The sequence below is a fragment of the Lissotriton helveticus genome, chromosome 3_2 (genome assembly GCF_964261635.1).
Source record: "Lissotriton helveticus chromosome 3_2, aLisHel1.1, whole genome shotgun sequence".
NCBI lineage: Eukaryota > Metazoa > Chordata > Amphibia > Caudata > Salamandridae > Lissotriton > Lissotriton helveticus.
In genome coordinates, this window is record NC_136062.1 from 332457364 (window position 1) to 332473810 (window position 16447).

Consider the following 16447-nt stretch of genomic DNA (forward strand, 5'->3'; position numbering starts at 1 on the left):
TGCTAAATGAGCTGAAACTTCTTTGAGTGTCACTGATTCCTTGACCTGGGAGACTTAGGGACATATGTATCAAGCCTATTTTTAGTCGCAAACGTTGCGAATTGCAAAAAACTCAGTTTGCGATTATAAATTTGCTATTTCCATTGTATGATGCACAATCGCATCGCAAAATGAGAAATCCCTAAAATAGCGATTCCTTATGTTGCGAGACCCAGAATTCTGCGAATTCCCTAGCAATTCCTTATTTTGCGATTTTCTCAGTTAGGGAAATTCACAAACAGGAAATTGCAAAATAAGAAATCGCTATGGAATGTATGAAACAATCGCAATTAGCGAATTCACGAATTTCGCAATTTAGAGAATCGCAATTATCACCAAGTAGGAGCAGGTGATAACCAGATGCAAACTTTTTAAGGAGTCCCACAATGCATCAGACTTTTTCCACAATGGCTGGGCTGTACGTGATAGCCAGGAAGCTGCGACTCAGAGCTGCTGCACAGAGGAGGAGACGCCAGGAGAGGATATTCCGTATGTGCATTACCATGTTCCAGCGGACTGAGGAGGACATCTATACACACTACAGACTGAATGAAGAGAGCATCCTTGATTTAATTGAGGAACTCAAACACTTTCTCAAACACCCCACACGCAGGACACACTCCATCCCGACCCACATCCGTCCAGTGCTCACTGCACCTCTTGGCATCAGGTAGTTTCCAGGGGGTGATTGCCTCAGCAGGAGGGGTGTCACAGAGTGCACTTTAGCTCTTTTTCCACACGTTCCTTGATGCCCTGGTACAGAGGCTGCATCACCACATTCACTTCCCAAGCACCCCACAGGCACTAGACCAGACCAAGCAGGACTTCTATCAAATAGCCCAATTTCCCCACGTCATTGGATGCATAGATGGGACATATGTTACAATATCCTCCCTCCCAGAATGAGTATATATTCCGAAATCACAAATCCTACCATTCCCTGAACATACAGGTGGTGTGTGATGCCCAACACATCATCATGAACATTGTTGCTAAATACCCAGGCAGCACGCACAACGCTTTCATCTTCCATCACAGTGGGATACACCGTCGACTCACAAGTGGGTAGTTTGATGAGGGATATCTACTAGGTAAATGCAATAGAACAGAGGCCACACTTGTTATGGATAGCATGTGCAGGACAGTGTTTAACCATATTCCTCCCACCCCACAGGTGATAGTGCATATGCGGTCCGTGACTTCATACTGATGCCCTACGTGAATCCAGCCAACGCTGGGGAGCGGCCGTACAACAGCGCCCACATAGCAACCAGAGGCACCACTGAGCGGACATTCGGGATACTCAAGAGCAGATTCAGATGCCTATATAAGAGTGGAGGGGCACTACAATACAGCCCTCAGACATGTTGCAAGATAGTGGTAGCATGTGCCATGCTGCACAACATCGCCACCAGGAAAGGCACACCAGTGAAGCTCAGTGAATCAGATTCATTGGATGTGGAGGGGCCAGCTCCAGGACGCATGCTAGCCGGTGTAGTTGGTGCAGCTGCTGGGCGCCAGAGGCGAGATGAGATTACATGCAACTATGTCTAGGTAAGAAAATATGACACAATGCTAGGTGTCATTTGTGAGACTGTGTTTTATTCCTTAACTTCAGGATGAATGACGTCACACAGCCTGAGTGACACACAATCTCTCTCCCAATGTCCAGCACCTGTTACTGTCACAGTGAAAGTCTTTCATCAGGAGCAAGTGTACATGTAAAGTGGGTAGCTGCACCCATCCAATAGTCCCATTTGCTGCACCTCAAATGGGGCGCTGTCAGGAAGAATCAGCTTTTTGGGGTTGCACAGTGCCCTCTTCACTTGGCCTACTAGGCCTACTGGTACGGCCACTACGGCGCTTATCCATGGTGGACGGGGGTGATGCTGCTCCTTCCTGATTGTGCGTCCTCATCTGTGGGAGTTAGGAGTCCTGGCCCAGTAGTGCGAACTGCCCGCAGCTCATCTACAGCAGATGGTATTTGGACTAGGGCCCTTGCAACGTCCTGGCAGTTGTGTGCCACCTCGCGCTGCAAGCAAATGCTGCGCCTTGATGGTACATTGGTAGCAGAGGACAGGCGGTGCACCGCCCGTGTGTACAGGTCTAGGCACTGCATCTCCCTGCACCTAGCAGCACGGTCAGCCTTAAGTTCCGCACAGAGTGCCTCCAGGGCACCAGTCATGCCCCTGAAGCCTGCCCTGACTTCCCTCTGTAATGATTTTATATTTTTGACCTGCAGGCGCTGTACTTGCAACAGGTGCATCTCCAGTCTGCCGAACACTGTATCATCCCCTGGGTCTGCAGCACTGCTGGATGCACGAGAACTGCACCTCGTTTGGACTGTTGGGATTGGATCAGCACGTGCACGGTGTTGTGGCTCTGACTGTGTTGCGTCAGTTTGGATATCACCACTAGTGTCCTGGCCCTCGTCCTCCAATGGGGTAGTTGTGGCACTACATTTCTCCTGCGGCACTTTGGAGGGTGTACTGGGCTGTCCTCCTCCTCTGTGTCCTCCTCTTGCCCTGCTGCTTGTCTTTTAGGGGAATTGCCCTGTCTTCCACTGCCTGTTGCCTGTGTTCCAGATGGTGCTGTGGACATAAAAGCACACATTTATTTACAGTTCTGACTTGCAATTGTCAATTATTAAATATCACTGTTTGGGATTACATGTGTCTTGTATTTGTCTTTCCTGATGTGCACATGCTATTAGGGACTGGCTGGGTTTAAATGCACCACTGTAATGTGCATGTGACTACATCTCCCATAATGCATTGCGTGCTTGTGCACCTGCACTGGACTTTTAGTTTTGTCCTGCCCCGGGTCGCTGCTGGGTGTTTGAGGGTATTTGAGGTGTGTCAGGGGTGTGATAGCATACTTCTTACCTTATCCTGGTACCGGAGGGTCGGAGCGGTCAAGGTCGGCCACGCCCGTTACACTTTCCGGAAGAAAGGTCCCCTCCACCAGTTCATCAAGAGGTGTGGAGTCAGTGGCAGTGGAGGTCCCTCCACCAGTCTTCCTGGCCTGCTCCAATCTGGCAGCCACCTTCTCCTTGGAGCGCTGGCGCATATCGTACCAGCACTTTCTTAAGTCTTCCACAGTCCTGTGTGTGACACCAACAGCATTCACTTTCTGCTGGATTTCTGACCCTATACGCCGCTTGCGTAACTCAGGCACCTGGAGTGATTTCTTCCCAAAGTGGAGCTCATGGCTGGTCACCATTTCTTGTATGAGCACCTCCAACTCAGCTTCAGAAAACTTTTGTTTCCTTTTCCTCTGGGTGTCCCCCTGCTGCTGCTGCTGTGTGTCCTGGCTAGCCATGTCTCCAGTTTCTTCCATTGTTTTCACCACTGCAGAGTTTACCTCTCCACCACTCCTTCTCTCTGACTGTGCTTCAGAAACTCAGGTGCAGCATGGGTAGTCACACTTCCTGGTTGTGATGTCATCAAGCTGCACCTGAGTTTCCGATTCTCAGATTTGCGAAATTCGCAAATTTGCGATTTTTTCCGTTAAGGAATCGCTATTTGGGGTGTCGCAATGAAAATAGCGATTGCTACAGAATCGCTATTTTTTGTGATTTTTTACATACATACTGTTTTGCGATTCTGAAATTGCGATTCGCCAAAAATCGCAATTTGAGAATCGCAAACGGGGGGCTTGATACATATGGCCCTAAGTGTGTGCATTTTGTTAAAACCATGTGGGGGCTCTTGTGGGAGAGCTGCTATCTTTCCTGGCATGATTTTGAGATTTCTGTATTAAAACGTTAACTTTTCTTCCTGATCTACAATTCAGCTATTGAGTGGTCCCAGTTGCTTACTTTCATACTCTGCTAAACTGATGTTGGCGAGGGCGCCTTTTCATGCAATTATTGTCCTAAAATATTGGGGTACGGTTTTGCTCCAACTACCACAAAATGTGCCCTTCAAATATGTTTGAGCTGTTTTTAGCTGATTAACTGCCTCATTTAAAATATGAATGTAAAACAAAAAATCCTCCTTAAAAAAAATGTAATGACAATATTACCACACTAGTTGGCATATTTATGTGGAGGTTTCTCAGGTAATGCTGCATATGTTGTCTTCATTCTACAGAAAAATACACCTGCCATGCAGCTTTTGATGAGATCGCAAGTGAAGTGTTTAATTCTGAGGTGTTTCCATGATGTACACTAATGACTAGCTGTCAGCAGTCTATGATCACATTTTACCTATTCTGCCAGTGTCAGCGCTGTGTCCTTTTATCGCTTGCGCGACGTTTTAGTGTTCTTAGCATGGCATCATCTGAGAGTCCCTGTAGCTCCAGTCGTTCGCTGCTTCACCTACTGCTGTGTGTGCTGCAGTGAATGCTCGTTTTATCCTGCCATGAAATCATGCTCGTCTAACATCTTCTACATGTGAGAGAAATCATTATACGGCATTACTTGGAACACGTTTTTATCGGCTGGAATCCTTGCGACCCCGCTTCAACAATTTGTGCGCTTATCTATAAAATCATTTGTTCTACCTTAGCCTTCGTTTTTCAATCACTGGGAAATTTGAGAAGTGTGTGAACTGTTTCAACCCTTCTTTCATTCATTCATTAAATATCAATGGAAAAGGTCATTTAAAAAAATGTCAGTCTCAAAAGAGTTATTGTTCTATTCTCTGCTAAAGATGCACTCCAAAATATCTATGATCGTTGTTTTCACGCATGCAAAATCTGCACAAAATACACCAGAACCTGGGATCCTATGGGAATTCACAAGGGCATATTATCAAGCCCATTATCGACACTTTAGCGGCAGTATCCTGCCGATAAAAGCGGCGATAATGTATCGCCCTTTCTTAATAATATGGCTTGCAGTTTTTGCTTGAGTTCAAATAAGCCCGTGTTTGGTTTCTAATGCTTTAATTATGCTGCATTATAGTTGTATTCCTGTAGGGATTTCTACCCCTGACATCGATCTAATGGCATTTGCAGACAAGTAGCATGCTTATTGTTTGTATATTGATATACAATAGCGTAGGTCTCTGGGGGGATACATAGGAAGCTTTCAATATTTCATCTATACTTCTACATATGTGACTAAAAAAGTCCCTTACATCTCACACCCAATTGTCCTAAATCACACCTTATTATTACTAGATCACTATGGTCAACAGCCGTGCCCACATGTAGGCCACATTTCTACACTAATAACAGCTATGATAATCTGGTTGCCATGTGCAGAAGGCTGGGTCTTTCAGCTACAATGAAAGCCTTCCAGGAATGGGGGATAGGACGGCAGGAACATGGCGTGGTAAAGATTGTTCTTCATTCTAGGGAGGCAGGAGTTGGGTGGCCTTGAACAGAGTTAGGAGAATGCTGAAGAGAAGTTTAGCAGAGGCATAGGTTTGCTATTTTGGTTCATAGTGGTAAAAATCATTATGGAATATTAATTTATTGATTTCTCATTTTTATGTTACCGCTATTAGTGTCTTGTACAACCAGTTCAACTCCTTACATGGAACGAAGACTAGCCAGTTAAGGCTTGAAGTTGGAAAGATAATGAAAACCGTTCAAGCCAGTCACAATATGTTTCATAGAGGAAAGAGAACAGTGAAGACAGGAAGAACAGAGCAGCGAAATATTGTAGGAGAGAGGAGGGTATAAGGAAGACAGCAGAACGTTAAGGAGAATTAGACATAAGGGGGTATTAGATAAAAGGGAGTACTACAAATCAGTATCTTCTGCATTAAAATATCTGTCTGAAACAATGGCAAAACATACGTGGGGAGACTGCAAGAACTTTATTTTAATTTATTTTGCGATTGTAACCAATGAAGAGCTGAGTTATAAAAACGGTTTCAAAGACTCTCTCTGAGGAATATGTACGTGGAACAGGGGAAGATAAAAGATGATCTTGTTTCTGTTTAAAAATTGTCATTGTGCTGATATGGAACTTTGAATTAATTTATTTTCAGTGAATTTCTGGGTCTGGGCAGGTGTTCCAACAGGTATTTGAATTTGAATTTAAAAACTTTTCTATAGCGCACTTTTACCATGCGGTTTCATGGCGCTGTTGGATTGAGAGAAGCGGGCAGGAGCAGAGGGGGATTAAGCATTGTAGGCTCGAGAGAAAAGAAAAGTTTTGAGACCCTTCCGGAACTCCATATAGGAAGATGACATGCGGAGTTCCGAAGGAAGGGAGTTCCAAAACGAAGGAGCAAGTACTGCAAATTTCGTACCACCAGTCTTTTTCTTACTGAAGCGGGGGATAGTTAGCAGAGCCTGATGAGTGGACCTAAGCTCTCGTCCAGGAATGTAGGGGGTGATGGCAGAACAAATGAATTCCGGGGCGGTGCCTGTTTTAGCCTGGAAGGTGGTGCAACCAAGTTTGAACAAGGCACGCTCTTTCACCGGCAGCCAGTGCAATGCCTGCAGTAAAGGAGTGGCTCGGTGGTATTTAGGCAGGCCATGAATCAGGCGGGCAGCCTGGTTCTGCACTAGCTGCAGACGGCGAATGGCGTAAGCTGGAGCGCCGTTGTAAATGATGTTCCCGTAATCGAGGCGCGAGAGCACCATGGCCATCACTATAATCTTTAGGGCGGGTAAAGAAAAAAAACGAGAAATCTTTCTGATGATTCGAAGAGAAAAGAAACAAGAGGAAACAACTGAGCTGACCTGGGAGTGGACGGAAAGTGAGGGATCCAGGAGGATGCCGAGGGTCTTGACCTTGGGGACTGGGGGTGGGGGAACACCAAGTGAAGGGGGCCAGTGGAAAGGGGACCAGGGGCTGCAACCACCTCTAGTCAAGACTAACTCCGTCTTGTCTGGGTTGAGTTTGAGGTGGTTGCAGTTCATCCAATCCTGGATGAATAACATGACGGATTGGACATTTGAAGCAGAGGAGGAGGAGTGGGAAAGGTTGAAAATTAGCTGGAGGTCATCGGCGTAGTTGAACACCGTGACCTCGAGCTGCTGTAACATAAAAATGAGGGGGTAGATGTATAAATTAAACAAAAGAGGGGAAAGGGAAGAGCCTTGGGGAACTCCACATGCGACCTTACGAGAGGCAGCGGTGAAACCAGCAAGATGGACTGCCTGAGCCCTGTCACTCAGGAAGGACTTGAGCCAGGCGAGGGCCAGGCCCTCTATACCCGCCGCCTTGACACGGGTGAGAAGGATGGAGTGGTCCACCGTGTCAAATGCGGCGGATAGGTCTAAAAGAATGAGGGCCTGGGGGACGTTGGTATCAATGCCCTCGCGTAGGCTGTCCATCACTGAGATCACTACCTTCTCCGTCGAGTGGAGGGGGCGAAAGCCCGCCTGCCGGGGGGAGAGGCAGTGGTTGGCTTCCACGTAGGTGCTCAGGGTGCTGGTTACGTGGGTCTCCAAGACCTTGGCCAAGTAGGGTAAAAGGGAAATGGGACGGTAATTTAAAGGAGATGAGGGGTCGGCACCAGGTTTTTTTAGAATGGGGATAACTGCCGCAAATTTATGGGCAGTGGGGACAACTCCGGATTTAAGTGAGTCATTTAAGAGTGTGAGGGGAGGGGTAGGACAGTGTAGGAAGACCTCTCGCAAGATACGAGCGGGGGCAAAGTCTAGGGGTGAGCCGGACTTTACCTTTTGAAGCAGAGGAAAGAGTGTAGCTGTGGTCAGAGGGGGGAAGGACGTGAGTTTGGAAGTGATAACCGGGGGGGAGGGATTGATGAAGGCCGAGGAGGGAGGAGAGATTTTAGCCTTGATCGTTGCGACCTTGTCAATGAAAAAATCATTGAGGGAGTCGCAGAGTGGTTGGGAGGGGGGGATCAGGGCCGTGGCTCTGTTAGATGAGGCAAGCTCATGTACTGTGGCGAAAATCTCTTTGGATTGAGATTCGGCTGCCAATATCTTGTTTGAGTAAAACAGGGTCTTGGCATCAAGTATGCTTTGTTTGTAAACTTTGAGCACAGAGAGATAGGTGGTTTTTTTGGCGGGGCAGTATTCTCTTCTCCATACGCGCTCTGCTCTGCGTGCGGCCAGCTTCTTCTCCTTGAGGTCGGGGGTGAACCAACGATTGGCCGCATGGGCGCGCTTCACCGTAATCCGTCTCAAGGGAGCGAAGTCGTCGCCTGCCCGAGCCAGCCAGCCATCGATGGTAGTCAGCTGGTCTGGGGCGGTGAGGCCCGAGAGGTCAGGGCAGGAGTTGGCCAGGGCTAGGCAGAAAGATGGCATATCTGCCTTACCCCACTTTCTAGCCCAGGTGTTCTTAGGGAGAGGGGGTTTAGATGCTGGGGCTAGCGCGAGGGAGAAGGAAATTGAAAAATGGTCCGACCAAGAGCATGGGGAAATGACAGGAGGAGTAGTTGGGATATTTAAAGTCCAGACCTGATCAAGCGAGTGGCCGTGGACATGTGTGGGGCTGTGGACGAGGGGACAGAAATTCAGGCTGGTCATGAGGCTAGTGAAATCTTTAGAAAGGGGGGTTTCGGCGGGGTCGTTGGGCCAAAAGTTGAAGTCACCCAACACCAACACTGAGGAGTTGTTAATAACCAGTGTGGCGAGGGTGTCTTGGAGACAAGAGACAAAATTGGAAGTAGCATGAGGGGGTCGATAAATGAGAACAGCCGTAAGGGGGGTCAAATTAGAGCTAGCACGAATTATTAGGCAGTCTACCTCAGGGATCGGAGGAGAGGGAAGTATCTGAAAGTGGGAGTCAGAATGTGATATCAGGGCTACTCCACCACCTCTCCTACCCTCCGGGCGATCCGCCCGAATGATGGAGTAGGAAGGGGGGAGTGCGGCTAGGACATTGGGAAGGGAATCAGCCTTGAGCCAGGTCTCAGTTAGGAACAAGAGATCCGGGTTATGGGAGTCAAGGAAGTCGTGCAGCTCGTGCTGATGACTGACAACAGATCGAGTATTGAGGAGCGTAGCAGTAGTGTTGTAGGACGGCGTGGGGGGGACAAGCAAAAGGGGGCGAGAAGGCGCGGAGGCGCAAGGCAGAAGATAACTTTGAATAACGGTGGGGGGGGCAGCAGGGGGGCACGTAAGGAGATTTAAGAGCTGTAGTGAATTAGCCACAGTAGAGCTAATAGTGCCAGGGATCCAGTGAGAGAGAAGCTCAGAGGAGGTATAAGGCAACGAGAGGGCATAAGGGGGAGCCCCTAGCCCCGGCCTGCCGCGGACGGGCGCAGACGGGCAGGACTCAGGCTTGACTCCGGCGCGCCTACGGCGCGCCCGCTGCGCTCGTCCGCTGCGCTGACACATAAAGGACGTTTAAATAGAGGAGCAGCGTGGGGGGAGTGGCGTGGGTGGGGTCGGGCGAACCAGCCCGATCCAAGATGGCGGCCACTACCGCTCGGCGCCTGAGGTGGAATCAGCTGCCAGCCAGCCTCGCTGGGCCCCTGAAAAGGCAAGATGAAGGTTAAAAGGTACCTGTTGATGTTCAGTACAGGTTAGTCAACAAGAATATACAATTTAAAAGTAAGTGCGCGTCACCGCTTTTAATTGGCGTGACAGCGCGCTAAATGAACTTAAAAGCTCAGTCGCAGCCCTCAGCTCCCACGAGCAAGCCCACTGCCACCGGGCCGCTCGCAATCGCTGGGGAGACTGTGAAACGCTCTTAAATAGAGGAGCAGCGTGGGGGGAGTGGCGTGGGTGGGGTCGGGCGAACCAGCCCGATCCAAGATGGCGGCCACTACCGCTCGGCGCCTGAAGTGGAATCAGCTGCCAGCCAGCCTCGCTGGGCCCCTGAAAAGGCAAGATGAAGGTTAAAAGGTACCTGTTGATGTTCAGTACAGGTTAGTCAACAAGAATATACAATTTAAAAGTAAGTGCGCGTCACCGCTTTTAATCGGCGTGACAGCGCGCTAAATGAACTTAAAAGCTCAGTCGCAGCCCTCAGCTCCCACGAGCAAGCCCACTGCCACCGGGCCGCTCGCAATCGCTGGGGAGACTGTGAAACGCTCCTAAATAGAGGAGCAGCGTGGGGGGAGTGGCGTGGGTGGGGTCGGGCGAACCAGCCCGATCCAAGATGGCGGCCACTACCGCTCGGCGCCTGAGGTGGAATCAGCTGCCAGCCAGCCTCGCTGGGCCCCTGAAAAGGCAAGATGAAGGTTAAAAGGTACCTGTTGATGTTCAGTACAGGTTAGTCAACAAGAATATACAATTTAAAAGTAAGTGCGCGTCACCGCTTTTAATCGGCGTGACAGCGCGCTAAATGAACTTAAAAGCTCAGTCGCAGCCCTCAGCTCCCACGAGCAAGCCCACTGCCACCGGGCCGCTCGCAATCGCTGGGGAGACTGTGAAACGCTCCTAAATAGAGGAGCAGCGTGGGGGGAGTGGCGTGGGTGGGGTCGGGCGAACCAGCCCGATCCAAGATGGCGGCCACTACCGCTCGGCGCCTGAGGTGGAATCAGCTGCCAGCCAGCCTCGCTGGGCCCCTGAAAAGGCAAGATGAAGGTTAAAAGGTACCTGTTGATGTTCAGTACAGGTTAGTCAACAAGAATATACAATTTAAAAGTAAGTGCGCGTCACCGCTTTTAATCGGCGTGACAGCGCGCTAAATGAACTTAAAAGCTCAGTCGCAGCCCTCAGCTCCCACGAGCAAGCCCACTGCCACCGGGCCGCTCGCAATCACCATAGCGTTTCACCATAGGTAATCACCATAGCGTTTCAAAAACATTTTCAAAACCATTTATCCATAAGGACAAATGTTTTTCAAGGTGTGTCTAGAGGGACGGTTTTTGGAGCTTCCCTTTAAAAAGGAAGAGAGAAAATGTATTCAGAAAAAAAGATAGGCCTGCCTGGAAAAGAATCAATCAACAATCAAATTGCAACTTGACATTTGATTGTCGGATCTGAACGAGACATGTAAGCAGTCTTCGTTCAAAGAAAGCCATGGTCTGGAAATGTATCTACAAATATTCACCTCAGGAGGACTGGGACCATATTACAAGACTACCTGAAAAACACCTGACCTCGGAAACTACATGTTTGAGATGTGTCTCATTCTTAAAATGTGGTACCGTTAAGGTCAAGACCCTTGTCGGACTGTCAAACACCTGTATCCAAACCTGTGGGACACATCTTAGCCCCTCCCTCATTCCCTCAAAATTCTGACTCAAATATCGCCTGGTTGCAGACTCTAAGAAATTGAAGTATTAGTTGAGGGAGGCAAGTACACACCTCAAACATTAAATACAATCCTTGTCAGGATGTACCACTAAATTAATCTGAGCACAACCCTCTGGTAACTATAGTGCAGATCAGGCAGACTTACCTTATCAACAGTGTATAAAGTATGTATGCAGTACTCAAACCGAAATAAGGTCATAAGAACAACACAAGAAACTCCCAAACCAATGTACAATACTAGAGTTAACTGTAATAAAGAAAATGACATAAAAATGGAAAAATCCAATCAGAAGAACAGGAGTTATAGTTATGGATTTTTTAAGAATATATTTAAAAATGTAAAAAAAAAAAACATTAAGGGCCAATCGTGGTCATCACTTAACCGGGCAAAGGTAGATTTTAAGGCCAAACGCAATAGAGCATGGATCAGATTCAAGGGCCAGGTTTGCTTCAGTGAAACAGTTACCTCCTGATATCGACAGTCTATGATGAGAGCAGGAAGTGAACTGGCGTCAATGAGAGGGGGCTGGAAGTTGACAAACTCCAGCATCGAGTTGGAGCCTCAGTAGAACTGGGGATTTTCTGCAGGAAAATCTCCACCCGTGGAATTTCAAATTTACCCACCTCAAATCAGCCTCTGCATTGACGGATCCTGATGTCAAGCAAAAAATGAAGTGGGAGATATGGTGAAGCTAGGTCCAGAAGCGATGCACCCTCACCAAGTCTGATTGGCAGATCCTAGTCTCCTGGTGGCTCTTCATGGTTAAAATTCGGGGAAAGTTTATAAGTCCCATGTTTTCACTAAGAGTACACTCTGACACCAGCCTATGGTCCAGGAAATTGGGGATAGAGTTTGAGGGTCATGCCTCACACCAGCGGAGGGCAGCAGCAGGATCCAGGGAATGTCCAGTTGGAATTGGCCAGCTGGAAACACAGGACAATGCTGTCCCTCAAACAGGAAATCAGCCAACTAACTCTAAGAATCAACTCATTTGTCTTAGTCACATAAGAAAGAGCAGGCCCAGTTTTCAGGGCTCTTCTTGGGTCGCAGACAGCAGACACAGTTTTCTGTTTTCCACAAGTCCAGAAGTGATCTGTGGAGGTTACTGAGGATGATACATTTATGCACAGTATCAGTCTGTGGGTGGTGGAAACTACTGACCACTCCTTCACCAGTGGGGCAAAATTTCCCAGGGGTATCCCTGACCATCTTTGCTGCACTTCCTGTTTATTTTAGTGCACAGTCCCACATATCCCCTTTCTGCCCAAAACAAACATGGCATAACCTTTCTACCCCTGTGGAGAGCTCCTCTGCCTCCCCCCCTCGGGAGGCATGGCCAGGGAAATGAGAAACCCCTACTCAGTGGTAAATTAAAACTGTTTCTGGTGTCAGATCCTCTGCACTGGGACTGGTGCCTGACCAACTAGGGGACAAAGGAAAAGGATGGACCAAGGTATTAGCTTAATGTGCCTGTGACAGGTTAGGCCCCTCCACAGGTTTCCTGGACACAGCCCAGGTGGTCAGCCTTCCATAGACACAGAACCCTCCCCATAGCCTTTGTCTCTGTTCTGGGAGCAAGTTCACTTCCTATTAATGGAGGCTGCTCAGCTCCTGGGTGAAAGTTGGAAACTCATACTAAAGGGCTTGTAGGAGTTTTAGGCTGGTAATAGGCTGCTTTTATAAAACATGTGTTATAAAACAATTGTTACAAATCAGAACATGCCAGTTAATTGGGCACGTAATAAACATTTTAAAAGGTTCTGTAGCTCTGTCCTAAGATTGCAATATTAAATTTAAAATTGCATCTCAATGCTTTTCTATGAAATAGCAAACACTGCTGCATTTAAAATGCCTTTGAGGGTATTTTCTCTGTAAAGATATATTCAACAGTAAACGTTTACACACCCTCATTTTAGATACCATGCCACCGCCTTATGGGCAAGTAAGGCCAACTTAAAGGTGATTTTTTAATATTTCAAACGAGGATTTAGGCCTGCCTAAAAGGATTATTAGACAGGTCAAATCTTCAGTTTTAACCTGCACAACCAGACTACTAGTGGCATGCCTGCAGTCATATCCACACTGTCACTACTGTGGATGGTACAATGAGTGATACAGTTCATTGGTGACCTTTAACTTACATGCCCTGGGAATACTGTGGTACCATATGCTACAGACGTATAGGTAAGTTAAAGATGCCAATTAGGGATATGTCAGTTTCATCACGTTGAAAGGGGGAGCACATGCATGTTACGCCTAGTTAGCTGGGGTAAAGTGCATAGAGTTCTACAAACAGCAAAACAGTCAAGGCAAAAGATGGACAATTTTCAACACAGACCCTTTAGAACGTTTAGCCAGAGTTAAGCAACTGATTGAGAATGACTGTGGTACAGCTCTATTTGGCTTCAGAAAAGGCTAGGTTCCAGTCAGACTTACCCTACAGATTTGCATTGATTTTGAGTTCTTATGGTTTGGTTTTTAGTAGATCCTGCTAATCATATTGAATTTTCTTCATGTTGTTGTTAGTGTCACTGTAGGAAATTGGGTTGTTGGTTGAAGCAGCAACCACAACCCTTGTCAGGGTGAGGCACAAGCCAAAAGCCAGGAGGTAACCTACCTTTATTACCTTGGCTCTAGACTAACTACAGGGGGTATGCAGCCCTTTGTGTGTAGACAGGATGTAGCCAATTCAAGTGTAAATGGTGCTATGTCCAGCTCCTCCTTTCCATCCTGCCAGTGATGATCCATACCCGTGCACCTAAGCTCCCTATTGTGTATGGCTTTCTAGAAAGAATACATATAGCCCAACTGTCAAACACACCCAGTCATGTGAGTAAAAGGGAGATAGGGCCCTTTAATGATTGCCCTGTGCTGTCAACATTGTATATTTGAATTTACATTTGAGAGATTTTAACAGATAGGCTATTCAAGGATAGACAGCCCCAACATTAAATCTTGGTGATGTGCCAAAGTCTGTGCCTAAGGTTTTGATGAGGTCTCCGGGGGCAGATTGGGCAGTCAGGAAAGCAATGTCTCCCAGCTTTGGGTTATTGGGTGACAGCATATCTCCTGGCATCCTCCATTTGTAGTGCTGTTTCCTCAGCCCTAGCCTAGTAGATGAATGCACTAAGCTAATATTCTGGGCTTGGAGGAGCGGGCAATTTCAGGCATGCTGTAATACACTTTTTGGCCAATTTGTGGGTCGAATCAATAAAGCGTATTGCAATTTTGCATTTGTGCTACCTGGCATATAAAACCTGGACCTCGTGCCTCCCAAGATGGGATGTCCTGTATATCCATCACTCATTCCAGTTTGGAATGTATAGTTGTCCAGTACATATTTATCTGTGGGTAATCCGATAATATATGCCTTTGGTCCACCTCAGGTGCTTTGCATCTGGGGAAAGCATCGGAGGCATCTGGGATGATGCAGGCTAGCCGTTTAGGAGACCAGTATGATCGGGCAATGGACGTTGCAAGGCATTGCATGTGAAATGAAATGAAATGAAATGAAAAGGAATTTATAAAGCGCATGGCTGCCCTCGAGCGTCCCAGCGCTAAAACGAAAACAACGAAAACACAGGACCACCACCAAATGTAACTGAGGAGAAAGCCTACAGGGGGAAAAGGTGAGTCTTCAATGCTTTGCGGAATCTCGCTAGGTTAGGTTCTTTCCGCAGTGCCAGCGGTAGAGCATTCCATAATTGGCCTGCGTTAATGGAGAACCGGCGGCCGCCGGACCTCACCTTTTTTGCTCTGGGTATCACCACAAAATCCTTGCAAAGCTTTAAACACAATGCAGAGGGATTTGAATTTTATGCGAGCTCGTATTGGAAGCCAATGCAAGGCCTTAAGTGCAGGTTTGGCTGAGGATCTTTTGGCAGTACCAGTGAGCATTCGTGCTGCCGCATTCTGAGCTCTTTGGAGCACATTCAAAGTGGATTCTGGTGAAGCAAGGAATAGGGCATTGCTATAATCCAGCCTTGATATAACTAATCCTTGCACCAATAGTTTCCGGGAATTTTCAGGGAGAAGCGGGAGGATCTTCCGCACCGACCGGAGCAGTCCGTAGCAGGTCCCTGCCACTCGTCTAGCTTGAGTACTCATTGCCAGCTCAGGTTCCAGCCAAACCCCAAGACTTTTTATTGCTTCTTTGGGAGCTGGGGGGGCACCTAGACTGGCCGGCCACATGGATTTAGGGAGTGTCGTACACAGGTTGCCAAGGAGCATCAGCTCCGTTTTAGTCCCATTTAGTTTAAGCCGGGAATCCGACATCCATGACATGATGTTAATTAAACATGATGCAAACTTTTCCCCCTGGCTTTCCAAAAGGGACAGCGAGACGATCAGTTGGGTGTTGTCTGCGTAGGTTGCGATTTTCACCCCAAAGGGTGAAACCACCGCCTCCAGTGGGGCCATATAGACGTTAAAGAGCATAGGGCTCAATGAAGAGCCCTGTGGTACTCCGCACTGAAGGGGGGTAGGCAAAGATCTGAAATTGCCTTCGCAAACCTGATATGTCCGGTCACTCAAGTACGACGTGAGCCATTTAAGGGCAGATCCTCTCACTCCAATCTTCCCCAAACGGTGGATCAGAATATTATGATCAACCGTGTCAAATGCAGCGCTTAGATCCAGGAGGACGACCGCAGCGGATCCTCCCGAATCCAAGATGCATCTGCCTTCCTCCACCATCGAGATCAGGGCCGAGTCAGTTCCCTGGCCAGGACGAAAGCCCGTCTGCGTCCGACCTAGTAGATCGTTGGCTTCCAAGAAGTGCGAGAGCTGGCGGTTGGCAAACTTCTCGGCGATCTTATTTAGCCCAGGCAGGAGCGAGATAGGGCGGTAGTTAGCCAGATCAGCCGGGTCAAGGCCTGGTTTTTTCAAAAGGGCCTTGACAATGGCTTGCTTCCAGCTGGGTGGTACTATGCCATAGGTGAATGAGGCATTCAAAAGATCGATTGCTGGGCCTGCAATGATATTCGTGAATTGTTTGAGGATCCGAATGGGCATGGGGTCCAAAGGGGAACCACTCTTCAGAGCTGAGAGCTCCACAGAGAAGGCCTCCCTTGAGATGGGGGAAAAGCTGTCAAACACCTTCTCATCCGAAGCGGCCTCCAGGACTGCTTTGTAAATTCTCCCGGTACTCGGAGGAAGACTGGCTAAGATGTTCTGTATTTTGGTGTAAAAAAACTGAGCCAGTAGATTGCATTTGTCAGAGTTAACCTCTTGGGTTACCGGGGGAGTGGGGACAGTGAGAAGCTCTTTAAGGATCTGATATGTTTCTCTAGAAGAGTTACCTGCCATTCTTATTCTTTCCTC